We start from the raw sequence: 13,710 nt of genomic DNA, 5'->3' as shown, positions 1-13,710 counted from the left end.
ATTTATATCCACCATTAATATTGTATTATCAATAATTTTATATTCTATATTTTTTATAGTTATAATAATTATTTACTGTTGTACCCATTTCTATTTGATTGTTGAGTACCTCATTTTACCTGTGTTTTAAATCACAATACACACTACACCAAGTACCTACTAACACATATTCACAAATCCATATAGCAGTGATCATAGGTATTTTCCTGGTAAATCCCGACCACAATCGAGCTACTCATACTACTATACTCAATATACTCTAGCTATACACTTAAAATATACAGTCGGTATGTGGTGATCGTGAATTCTAGGTATAACTGAGCTCGTGGTCTATAATTATCCATTCCGGGCACACGCCGACCTAGCAAAGTCTAGTGCTCGGCCAACGAAAATAGGAATCCTTGCACCAGGTGTATAAAAACTATACAACAAAATAAAATTTTTTTCAAAAAATGCAATTAGAATTAACTATCATCTGATATTATCATATCGTGTAGTAATCTATATAATAGAAAACAAACAATAAAAAATCGAGAAGATTTAAAGTTCAACTGATGAGTAACATCAAATTCGACATTCTATACTAATTATATTAATATAAACTACGGATGCGGACAAATCATAGATAGTGTCAATCTTTCGTGGTTACACGGACCAGAAAATATTAACATTGCATACTCACTGTGTTCCAGTATGTGCTTCCATAATAAAAAATGTTAGCTAGTGGGTGTCGCTCTGCTGTACAGTAGTATGCATTGTATTAAATTTGAATTCAATGATATAATACCATTGTATAAAAAACGATTCTGAGTAAAAACGATCAGTTAGCCTATGATAAGAGTATACATTATAAGTATATTTGATGATATTATTGTGTATAAACTATAAAGTGTGCAATTTGTATATTATAATTTATAACCTATTTCCGTAGAATCCGGTTTTAAATTGTTCAATCCTTAGCTATAAAAGTTGAATATTTTATAAATGTTTTCCCAAATTCTCAATAGTTTTCAAAAGCGCCAGGAAAAGCGATATAAAAATTAAGGAAAAACGGTAATTTTTACGCAAAATCGAATTTGGTTTTTGGTGTAACTCTAAAACAAATTAACATATATATATGCAATTTTCATTGGTCACTTATATTTGCATTTTCTATACACGATACAATTTTCATAATATTTTAATTTGTTTTGAACTGTTTAGGAACATTTTCTATTTCCAATTTTATTAGTCTTTTTTTTTCTATGAATTTCAATAAAACTTTATTTGTTGGGTAAAAAAGCTTAAAATTTAGAAGGCTCCTAAGATATTTTTACAAAGGCAGATGAAAAAAATTTAAAATTCATAGTCACAATTTTTTTTATAAGCATTTTAAGTTCAAATATCGACAAAAACGTTGCAAATTATATTGAGTTAGAAATTCATAAAAAAATACAAGGTAATACAAGGTTACTCATAAGTTTGTCTACCATTATCAAAAAAAAAAAAAAAGTCTACAAGAAAGTTACATTAGGTACATCTTTATGAGATTTTGAAATTCATATTTTTACAACACTTGATATTCACTCGATTTCCTATGTAACGATTTTCTTCTTTTGGTGTAATTAAAAAACGAATAACTGTAAATACTTTAAAAATTCACTGAATGTTTATATTAACATTTTCTATGCACCATACAATTTTGAAAATAATTTGACCCTTTTTGAACTTTTTACGAACCATTTCAAATTTTAATTTGTTTGGTTTTTTTTCTATAAATACCAATACAATTTTATTTGTTGGACCAAAAAGTGTGAAAAAATAATGCAAGGCTCCTGTTATATTTTTACAATAGCAGTTGAAAAATATTAAAAATACATAGGGACAAATTTTTTTTTATAAGCATTAAAGTTCGAATTTTGACAAAATGTATCATATTTAAAATGTAATAATTATTTTGTAGTTAAAAATGGTTCAACTTTTATAGCTAAGGATTGAAAATTTAAAACAAGGTTCCACATAAATAGGTTATATATAAATTACTTTAGTCACTATCGTCATAATAGGCTGACTGACCGTTTTCACTCAGAATCATTTTTCTCATACAATGGTATTATATCAATGAATTCAAATTTAATACAACGCATACTACTGTACAGCAGAGCAACACCCCCTAGCTAGCATTTTTGTTATTATGGAAGCACATACTGGAACACAGTGAATACACAATGTTAATATTTTCTGGTCCATGTAACCATGAAAGATTGACGCTTGGTATGATTTGTCCGCAGCCGCAGTTTATATTAATATAATTAGTATAGAATGTCGAATTTGATGTTACTCATCAGTTGGCATTTTAAATTTTCTCGATTTTTTATTGTTTATTTTTTATTATATGGACTACTTGATATGATAATATCAGATGATAAATTCGAATTGCATTTTTTTTAAAAAAATGTTATTTTGTTGTATCGTTTTTTATACACCTGGTGCAAGGATTCCTATTTTCGTTTTTATTTTTCTATTATTGTTGAGTGTGTAGAAACATAAAAAAACCGACCAAGTACGAGTCGGACTCCATCATCAGCTATAAACATGTTGGCAACACTGCTTATATTATATATTCTAGGATTTTTAGGATTTGTTGTTATAGCGGCAACGGAAATACATAATCTGTGAATATTTCAACTTTCTAACTTTCATGGTTCATGAGATATAGCCTGGTGACAGACGGACGGACGGACAGCGGAGCCTTAGTAATAGTGTCCCGTTTTACCGTACGGAACCCTAAAAGAATACAACTAATAGCATCATAATCATAATAGCGTAAAACACAAAATATAAAAATAATTATTACCATACGAGTACAATATCGTTGTGCAAAAACCTTTTGCAGATATTACATTATCAACAATTGCGAATTGCGTGAAATGCAATCTTCACACATGACATTGTTCACATTTATTTACGAATGGTGTTTTTTTTTTCTAGAAAAATGAATATAATTTTATATACATCACGTGTTCATTTATTCGTATTGTTCCGAATTTCAACTATAATTTTAATTTATATAAGTAAAAACATCAAACACTATTTACACTTGTATAACAAAATTTAGTTGAAACATGTGACCAATTTATAGTAATTTCTTGGTTTTAATAAAATAAAGTGGTTGTTCCGAATGAGAACAATTGAATTTGAAATGAATCAGTTTGAACATTTTAATGATGTACAAAATATATAAATAAAAGATTATTTTAAAAATCTCGTAATTTAATAAAATAAAATTTTTTCGTAATATAAGCAACTTAAAAAAAAAACAGATAAATCCTCTTACTGTAGTAGTCGGTTGTTGTCAATCTTCTTGGATTAAATATATTTTGTTTAAAACAAAGTATTTTTGTTCTTTTTTTTGTTTTCTAGTGAAAAAATTAAAATATGTTTTGATACAAAAATAAAACACCTGTTATAAATATTATATATTTATACGCTTAAACATTTATCACGTATGCATTTTTTGATACTAAAATATTTTATGTCTGAGCCTAGGTATTTTACATATTACATAATAACGAAATTATGTACATGATTTTCAATTGCATGCCTAATATATCCGTAGCCAGGAAATTTTAATAACAGCTTTATTTTTAATGTTCAACCATAATCAAAAACCATTAAACATGTTATTATAAGCCTATAATAAAGAGGCCTATATTCGTATATTCGAAAGTAAATAATTGATAATAATTTAGAAACGATTGACACACAAAGGTAATAATGTTATTTTGCTATATGCGAGTGATTTTATAATTATTTATCGAACATGAATTCCCTATTTTATTGGGTATTTATTATGAAACTTAGACTACAAAAACACAAAATCTCATTCATTTTGACCGGGTTAACGGGTGCTATCAAACCTAAAAAGTGTGTGGCAGACACGTATTCATAAGAATTTGTTTGATCGAAAAAAAACCATTATAATTTATACCTAAATAGACCTAAATTCCTATAACAGTAATAACATGTCAATTTTATTTAATCGAGAACCCGTAATTACTGAACAAAATTGACATAACCTACATCAACGTAGATTAATAATGTGCAATAATTGTATAACAATTTTGTAACAGTAATATGAATGATAAAATAATGTAACGACGATACACTAATATTGTATAGGTAGTTATTATGTAATTTATAATAAAACGTCAAATTTAGAGTTAAAGAACGGTATTAAGAGAGAGCTAAAAAATATCAATTATATAATACTCAGCAACACAATCAAACTAGATATAATACAAACTCGTATATCAATGTCAATATTATAAATGGTAATATTAACACATATTTAATTGAATTAAAAAAAAAAAAACCAGACTAATTTTGAAATGTGATCGATAGCAAAAACATTGTGTAAAACATAAAATGTGCAGACATTAATTTAATTTAATGAAAAATAGTCATAAACATTTTTAAGATTATATTTGCTACCCGTTTATTTAATACGCGCGCACTTCAAAGGAAATAATATACGATAGGTAAGCCTTTTAAAAGATGACCACAAGTAATTTGTTTAGTAAATAATAGTATAAAATCCGAACAGGCTCTACAGAGTTCGGTCCGGGTATAGTGTCTGTCGCTTGTCTCTTGTCGATCATCTTAGGAACGAATAGTATTTTTTATTTTTTCCATTGTATAACAGATATATTATTATGTATCTCAAATCAACTCATTAAAAAAATGAATCCAACTGACTTAACTAGGATAAGACATGCATGCTAGCTGCAGTGATTCCTTTAGTATTTTTTTTTTCAGTTATGTAGGTCATGCTCCTAGAAACACTATTACGAATATAGAAACATTACCTCTTAAAAGTACCATTCAAATAAGATTTTCTATCTGTAAAGATAGTAAATGAAACTTCAGTAACTCTTCTTATTTTCCCGTTTTCCGTAAACCGTTTTCATTTTCTGGAACTCTTACCGAAAATCAGGTCAGGATAAAATCTACTGTAAAATGGCCCATAATGTTTCATTGGACCCTTCAATTAATTACGCTATTATAAATTGTTCATACTACAGCTGAATTCTATACTGTACCTCACTTGAAAACAAACTTAGTGACATAGTTTAACAATGATTATCACATATGTTTTGTATAATAAATGTTGAATATATTATTATTTATTTATCGACGCCTCAGGGGCATTAGTGTAGTACAGATTGTAATAATAGGTATTACATAATATTACAAGGTAAGAAAAAAGAACATTGGTACACGAATAAGAATAAGCTAACGGAAATATTAACAAGTACAATTTTTGAGTTTTAGAATTATTGATGGCAAAGAATCATTAAAAATATCAATATTTGACAAATTATCAATAGATCAACAAGCACGATCAAGAGGGGCTGCGTAACTATAGTTAGTGGTGTGAAAATTTTTTTTAAAAGTTTGGGGATTTCTGGAATAAAAAGAAGAAACGGCTAAAGATAATTTAGCAAGTAGATCAAGAGCATCGATATCATTGTTCAATAATTTGTAAATAAAGGTAACATCAAATTCAACACGTCTATCAGTTAGAGATTTAAAAGTATACGGGTTAATCCCGCAACGAATTATAATCATTAAAGCAGAGAACTAAAAGTTGCTGACAAAAAAAAAATTATTATTATTACGAGCATGCCAATTGTAAAAGTGTTAAATATACAATGATGTATTGATGCGAGTTCACAAAATTATTAAATTTTATTAAAAATCACTTGCTTTGTTTTGATCTCTGTATAGTTTGTGATTGCCGTATACGAAACGTACGCCATTGGTTTTAATTTAATCAATGTCTCAAACTATATTATAATACAAACCCCATAAGAATTGAAAAGTCTCAAAATTCAACTAGTTAACATACTTCTGACGCGCTGCAGAAAATAAAATAATATACAATATCAATATGATAATAATATGCTAGAAGTATTTACCTGTGAATGAAATTGTAAGCTTGAGAACAACAACAAAGTCATAATAGTTTCCTAATGAAAATCGTTGAAATTATATTTTTGAAGTATTTATAATAATATCCTTTCCAACTAAAAAATATTCGATTGATGTATTTTTACTGTACCTACCTATAGCTGCTACATATTAAGCTACGAAAATACGAACTTATATGCATAGATATCTATATAGATATACACAAAAAATGGTTTTGTTTCCTATGCCCGTTTTTACCATATTATGGGTAAAAAATAATATGGTAGGTAAAGAAACGAAGGGACGAAAAAACGTTTAAAACATTTTAGTTATGGACCATTTATTTCATTTATTTGTGATAAATTGTATGCCATATATAGAAAAATGGAGAGGACATATACACCGACTTATGTAATGAGATATGAGGTTATCGGATACATTTTTTGGTGCATGGCCAATGGCGTATGTATTACAGTTTTAGCTGAAATCTTATACATAGTTAATAAAATTATAATATTTGAAAAAAAAATTGAAATAAACACGAAATAATTAAATTGCAGCTGATTTTAGTTGACTATATATATTTATTAATTAGACGATCAGTTGTGCAATATTCTCGTGCATATTTATCAATGTTTTTTCGTAAAAAAAAAAATAAATAATATGCAACAATGGACGTGTTTCTCCAAATGGAACACTCACAATGCACTTGCAGGTATACATTATACCAACTGTCAGATATTCTGGGGGCTGGGAAGTGTGAATTGTATATAAACGTTTCCTTCACTATACCTAGTGCACACTGTATAAAATATTGAATATGTATGGAAAAACGAAAACACAAAATACGAAATAAAAAATAGCGTGTGTGCTTACAGCCACGCACAAAAAAAATGTGCATACCTACGTTATGTCATACCAAAAATAAATAAAAAAAAACATAGAGAAGATTTTTAAAGCGATTTTAAACGAAATCAAAGAATATTATTTTGATATTAATATTATAGTATGATTGAGTACAGTCGAAAAGTAAAAAAAAAACGTATGGAAGACATGATATATTAGGTAACACCTACACCGGTGCACTACAAATATGTGACAAAAAAAAAAAAAAAACAAACGAACGAACGAACGAGTATGGTTGTATGGAAAATCCAATATTTTCTACTGAATACTCTGCAGTTTGCTGTTTATTGTTTGAATTCGGAACAAATAATCCTTTTTGAAAACTTGAACTTAATTTTTGTAGCTTACGAGTGGTACTGCTATTTCGTAATTATTATTTTTTAATTTATTACATTATTATTATCTTTTCAAAGGAAAACCGTTTATTTATACTTTAGAGTTAAAAATAAATAATTTTGAATGTTTGAATTTGAATAAACAACTATAAAAAGTTTTTCTTTCTTCTCTTATATCATTACGTAGGTACAGATAATAAACATTCATTAATGGTTTAATTGGTTCGTGAATAGAATTCTATAAGAAAAGTATTACAGGAAAAATATATATCAGACGGCTATTCATTAAAAGTTGGAAATAAGCTACAACCAAGTAATACTACATTTGAGACACAGGTTGTCAACCTTATATAGTATCCGACGACAAAAATACTAAAAAAATTTGTTGCAGTGCATTTTTAAAATAATTATTTTATACTAAACATTATTATTACTGGGGCACTGGGATTTGTTTAAAACTAAAACAATTGTATGGGTTACTATAATTTATCAATAAATTATACTGGAAATGAATGTTGTAAATTATAATTGTTTTCCCTTTCCAATAACATACCTATCCGTAAGTTAATTTGATTACAATCAAATGTGTTTTTGTATAACCATACAATCCATAAATAGTTTCATTCTACTAAAATTATATTGTATATGTCTTAGATGTTTGAACTCCATTTTAAATAATTTTGAAATACACTTTCTGGAATAGGTACTTACTTGATAGGCCATTTAAATTTTAAATCTTAACGTTGTATGTTAACGTATAATAACGATTTTTTTCAGCCCTATTCACCAAGACTATACACATTTGGTAACTACGTAGATAATAAGCTCTTAAGATAATCTACTTATCATTTAATTGGTTCTTTAACACATAAAAAGATAGGACATACAATACAAATATATATATAATTATAATTATTTTTCTAATCAATCTTGAAACGTGGGTACCTGTGCACAAATGACAAATCCTATGGCAACGGTAGTGTCACGGCGGATTTTCTTATCAGTTGTCGCCACGCGGAAGTGTTTCTGTCACGCAATGTGTCGTTAAATCCCAGATTCGTCATCTCCAAGATCGTATACTAATATGCCATTTCTTCCTCCAATATACGGACACCTGTTACATAAATTGCAAACACTTATTGTGAATTAAATAGTCATGAATTTAAGGCAGGAACATAAAAATAAAACACGATTTCAAAATTAAAAATATCATTGTATAATGACGTATACGATAGATAGCATGTTCGTTATACGGTTTGTTGGTACATTTAAACTACATTATTTTTTACCTCTGTTTGGAAAATTTTAAGGTTTAGATAAAGTAGTTAAAATCACATAAAAAAAAAGATTTATTATTTTAAATTTGACTAATTGTAAAATTAATTTTATTAATTTGGCAGCAAAAAAAATAGTGTTATAAATATATTACAATAAAATATGAAACGAAATTAAAAGAAAACATTATTTTTGTCGTAAGTCTTGTGTAACCTTAAGGGACTAAAAACTATTAATTCAAATTTGTGCTTGTCGGTTAATCTCAATGATCCATGCACAACCATATCACAAATAAATTACATTATTTGGCCTCGAGTTGGGTGACTTACATCATTTTTTCAGTTTCACAAAATTGTTATAAATATTTTGAGTATATTGCAAATCCATTATAATAGAAAAGCTTTATCAAAACGTTCTTTAATTAAGCTAAACTAAAAACTATAATATTATTTATATTAATATTACTTTTAAATTTTTGATTATTTATAATAAATCAAGGATTTCAATATAATACTTATTTAAAAATATTTAGCTATATTGGAATATCACTTAATTTAAAAAATACTTTTACTACTAAGGTTAGTACTCTAGGTTAAGCTATATAATAATATATATGTTTGGTTATTCAAAGATACGTATACTATAAATATTTTTTTATTTACTCATTAGTAATTGTTTTTAGAAATAATAATAAAATTAAATGATTTTATTTAGTTTATGTAATTGTTCAGCTGTATTTTTTAGGTAATGAAGATACATATTTTAAATTCAAAAAAAAAATGTTTATTTTCGTATACTAATTGAAGTGTTAGATTAAATTATTATTTATACATATATCAATATACCGTAGTATAATATATTTTGTTTATAGTATATTATGTGTAATGAATAAGTACCCACCCTCATTCATACTATAGCAACAGAACAAAATTTTCCTCGGGGTGTTACAAGAACTTGCATTTAATCATTAGATAATGGTTTAATTATTCAAATTTATTAAACGTAATTATTTCATGTTAAAATAGAAATATAATATTTAACAGCTACGTACACTGTACAACACCGAAAAGACAGCACGTCACTAGTGTTACACCGTGGGACCTAAAATATATTAATGATGATAAATCGAGATCAACATGTTTGTATTATCAAATACTCGTCAACTGGTAATAAAATTGTAACATAGTTATCCTATATGCAAAATAAAAAATAATGGAAAATAATAGTTTTAAAATCTAGAATTAATGTAGGTAATTAAATGTATAAACTATTTTAAGAGACCAATGATTAATTTATGAATACAAATATTTCAATTGCGATAAACATTTTCTGATATATTTTGTGAAATACCATAGGTAGCTTATAACTTATAAATAGGTATGTTTAACTTTAAATTCTTAAAAATATGAATGAATTCGTGCTGTACATAATACTAAAATGTGGTCTACCTGTATTATTATTACTCTACATTTTAACGTAGTTGTAGCATCATTAAAACAAAAAATTCTAAGCAATGCACGGTTTTAACAACAATTTTAATAATAAAAAGTGCTTACATTTTTACGCTATTTTCTTTTCTTGTACATTTCTATTTTTTTTCCCCCTTAAATTCTACGCTTCGTAAGTTTGGTTTAATAAAAACGTCTTTCAAGATTTATGGTAATTAATTTTAATAATTTAATATTCATTGAATCATTTTTAAATTCAATTTTGACTTATACATAAGATATAGCTCTAAATACAAAAATAAATTTCTATTGTATACCTACAACAATTATTTTTAACGACAGTTGAATTATACAAAAATGATTCTATTAAAAATATATTTTTAAAATTGTATTTTAAATACAACTAAAAAAATGTGACTGAAAGTGAATACTTTAGAAATCTAATAATTAGTTTAATAAAACTGGTAAGTAACTAATTACATTGTAACATCTCAGAGAATTATTATTTATTCACAATGTATGGTATTTTAAATTATTAACTGAAATAACTATTAAAATACTAATGCTAAAACACCAATATTGGTTGAATATGATTTATGAACACTATTATTTAGTAGTGGAGAACTTGAAAAAAATTATTTTAAAATTAAATACCTATTCATTATTTGCCTCTTAATATCTTCTACTTAATATCAAATTATAAAACATACGGAATACCAAAAGGCTAAGTAGAAGTAGTCATTTTATTATAGCCTGATTTAAATTAATAATAATCGAATTATGTAATGCAATCAAAAGTGTACGAAATCAACATCCGACAAATTAATCAAGTTTTTTAACACTAATATTTTGTTACCGTTATTGCTATAATAAAATCAATCAAAAAACTGTAAAAGCAATTATTGCACACAATAATCGTATTTATTAGAAACTAAGTTCCACGTACGTGATAAAATAATGTATCAATCTTCGTTTTTGAATTTTTTATCTTTAATATACGTAGTGTCTTTTTTTACATGTTTCAATATTATAATAAACGTACATTGTAATGTTACTCAGAAAACCCAAATTATCTTAATGATTTGTTTATTGTTAAATAATAATAATTTATTATTAATACTTAATTTGAATAAATTATTTCGTCCTCTCTCCCCCCTCTCCACCGGTAAAAAAATACCATGACAATTATTTGTATATTATGTTAATTTTAGATTCAATATTTGGATACACTTCAAAAGTATTATTTATTATGATTTACGATCCTTTCATGTGTAAAGTCAATAAATCGGAAATTACAGTAAATAATTTAAATAATTTCTATTAAATTATATCGAAAGAACATCATTATCATTATTAAAATATACGATAATCACAAACCACTGAATACGTTAATATATACAGTAGCGATGTTACTCACACAACACAAAAATTCAATATAATATATAATATATTCAAATAATATTCATAAATATTTAATATAACATGATAATTTATTATTATATTATCAAATTTTGTTAGTATTTATAAAAAACAACATAGATAGATTAAAGTAATATTGTAGTAGGTATTTACTTAAAGTTAATTTTAATTTTGTTAGGGACGTAATTATTATTTCAATCCATTCGTAAAATATAAATGTTAATATTATAATAATTAATAACTAATAAGTAATAAATAATACATTATATATATATATATACTGTATTTTGCTATATATTTTTAAATTAACATTTTCTTAACATTTAATACAGCATAAATATGCTAAAATAATTTAACTCAATTTCAAATTGATTCAATTCCATATTTTATTTTCTACAAAGAAAATGAACTAAATGTGTTCAAAACCTTAATAACGTTTTTAAATGTATTTCTTCATACACTTAACACCTTTTTTTTATCATTTTTGAATAGTTTACCTATCGTTTCACAGATTTACCAAATACTACGAATATTGTCAAATATAGATTTATCATATTGAACTTAAAACATTGGTCTCTTCACACAGAGCATAAGTATATCTTTTCTTCGTTAGAGATAAATATATTTGTTTTAAAGATAATTTTTGGTAAAATGGCTGACTTTCGTTAATCATATATCTACACAATATAACGGCATTCTATATTAAAAGTTTCTCTGATATTTGTATATTTTATTTTATATATAGAGCTTACTGAATGTTTGCTTTCGTTTTAATTAAATAACGAAGGTTATTTTAAGATTTAAGCTTTTGCTTGAAAGTCAGATAAATTCTTAATTAATTTTAAAAAACCTGAAAAATTTTAAATTAAGTACTTAGGATATGTTATTATTCAGCCGTAATTTAATTGCAATGTTACAGTTTTAATGTGAAATGAAATATTTTTTTCTGTGTTTTTATTTAATTACAGATGACATATGTTTTAGTTTTAAATTAGCGTTTTTATAGTGTTGCTGCATGTGTTTTTTTCCGAAAATGTTTTGCTCGGTTTTCAATAACCCAACTTGTGATTCACAATAGGGTTATATTCAGAAATTACATTATGTGATAATAAAATCACTCTTAATTTAAAAGCCATTAAGCCCAGAAAAATGTAACAGTCTAAAATTAGGTATACATACAGACGTGTATCAAAATGTGATTCTTCTCATTTGTTAAATAATAACTTATTATTATGTATGTATACTATTTGGTTTCTATTAGCTATCTCGGGAGGAGGAGGTAAAAGAGAAAATAAAAAATCACTTATTATCGTCTTAGAGTTATTAAATGGTACATATCTCTATTATACAGTTTTTAATTGTGAAATATTATTTTAACCAAGCAGACAATAATAAAAAAAAATCATAATATGGAGACTTAAAAAACATTTTTATAAGAATAACAATATAGTTGAAAGTTATTACTGCCATGAAACATACAAGACACTAACAGTCTAATTTACAGTCGTTTTTATAAGAATACCTATATAATTAATAAGTTTACTCAAATATCATTAGGTAGGTAAATTATTAGTCAGCCCTATAAAAAGAAATAAGGTAAAAATGTGTTGAAGTATACTATACATTTAATGCTTGTTGATGAATAAATAACTAATTTATATTTTAATTAACCGAATTATTTAATTATTATCTACGTAACATTACGCGATATTTACGTATTATACTACTATCTATTATCCACCGACCAAGTTCAAGTTTTTATTATTATTATTTTAATTGATTTTTTTAAGTTTTAACTACATCCTATAGTATATTAACTTTCATGATCTAGAATATATTACAAATTTACTCATTATAATACTGCTGTTAATCTATAAGCAACTACTATTGATAACAATAAGTTAAGTTTTAGACAGTCACACATCGATAAAAAAAATTTTTTTGAGCTTAAGCCTGATACCTTTTTTTGTTCGTAGGATATTTGTAGAGAGGAAACTGTTAATTGAAACACATTTGTATGTGTGGCAAAGATTTTTGCTAAAACCCCTAGTGGTTACCCATCCGTGAGCTAATAACACCTGCCGATACGTACACTCAGAGCGTTTCCACAATTGAGAGTACGGACACCAACCACACAACACCAAGCCACTAACAATTATAAAATATTATTATTTATTAATAATGTATAATGATTGACCTCTTCACAGGTAATCTAATATAGTAATATTGATAGGTACAAAGTTTAAATCGTATCAGTCGATCTTTAATAATATTAAATATAAATATATTAATTAATAGTCATTAGTTGTGTAATATATAGTTATTTTGTATCGCTAAAACAAAAAAAAAGTCGTCTAAACTCTAATTTAAGGGGG

General features: G+C 25.8%; 1 protein-coding gene across 3 annotated transcripts in view; it reads right to left on the bottom strand.

Moving 5' to 3' along the window:
- The window catches only part of LOC100163236 (octopamine receptor-like), a 166,326-nt gene that overhangs the window by 139,565 nt on the left and 13,051 nt on the right, over positions 1 to 13,710 (bottom strand). For all 3 annotated transcript variants that reach the window (XM_029491652.1, XM_029491653.1, XM_029491654.1), the window contains exon 2: positions 8,139 to 8,307. The gene's annotated coding sequence lies outside the window, so the exon portion shown is untranslated. The remainder of the gene's footprint in view (positions 1 to 8,138; positions 8,308 to 13,710) is intronic.

This window comes from Acyrthosiphon pisum, chromosome A3 (genome assembly GCF_005508785.2).
Source record: "Acyrthosiphon pisum isolate AL4f chromosome A3, pea_aphid_22Mar2018_4r6ur, whole genome shotgun sequence".
Taxonomy (NCBI): Eukaryota; Metazoa; Arthropoda; class Insecta; order Hemiptera; family Aphididae; genus Acyrthosiphon; species Acyrthosiphon pisum.
Note: the sequence above shows the minus strand (reverse complement) of the source record. Positions and strands in the feature narration are given on the sequence as shown.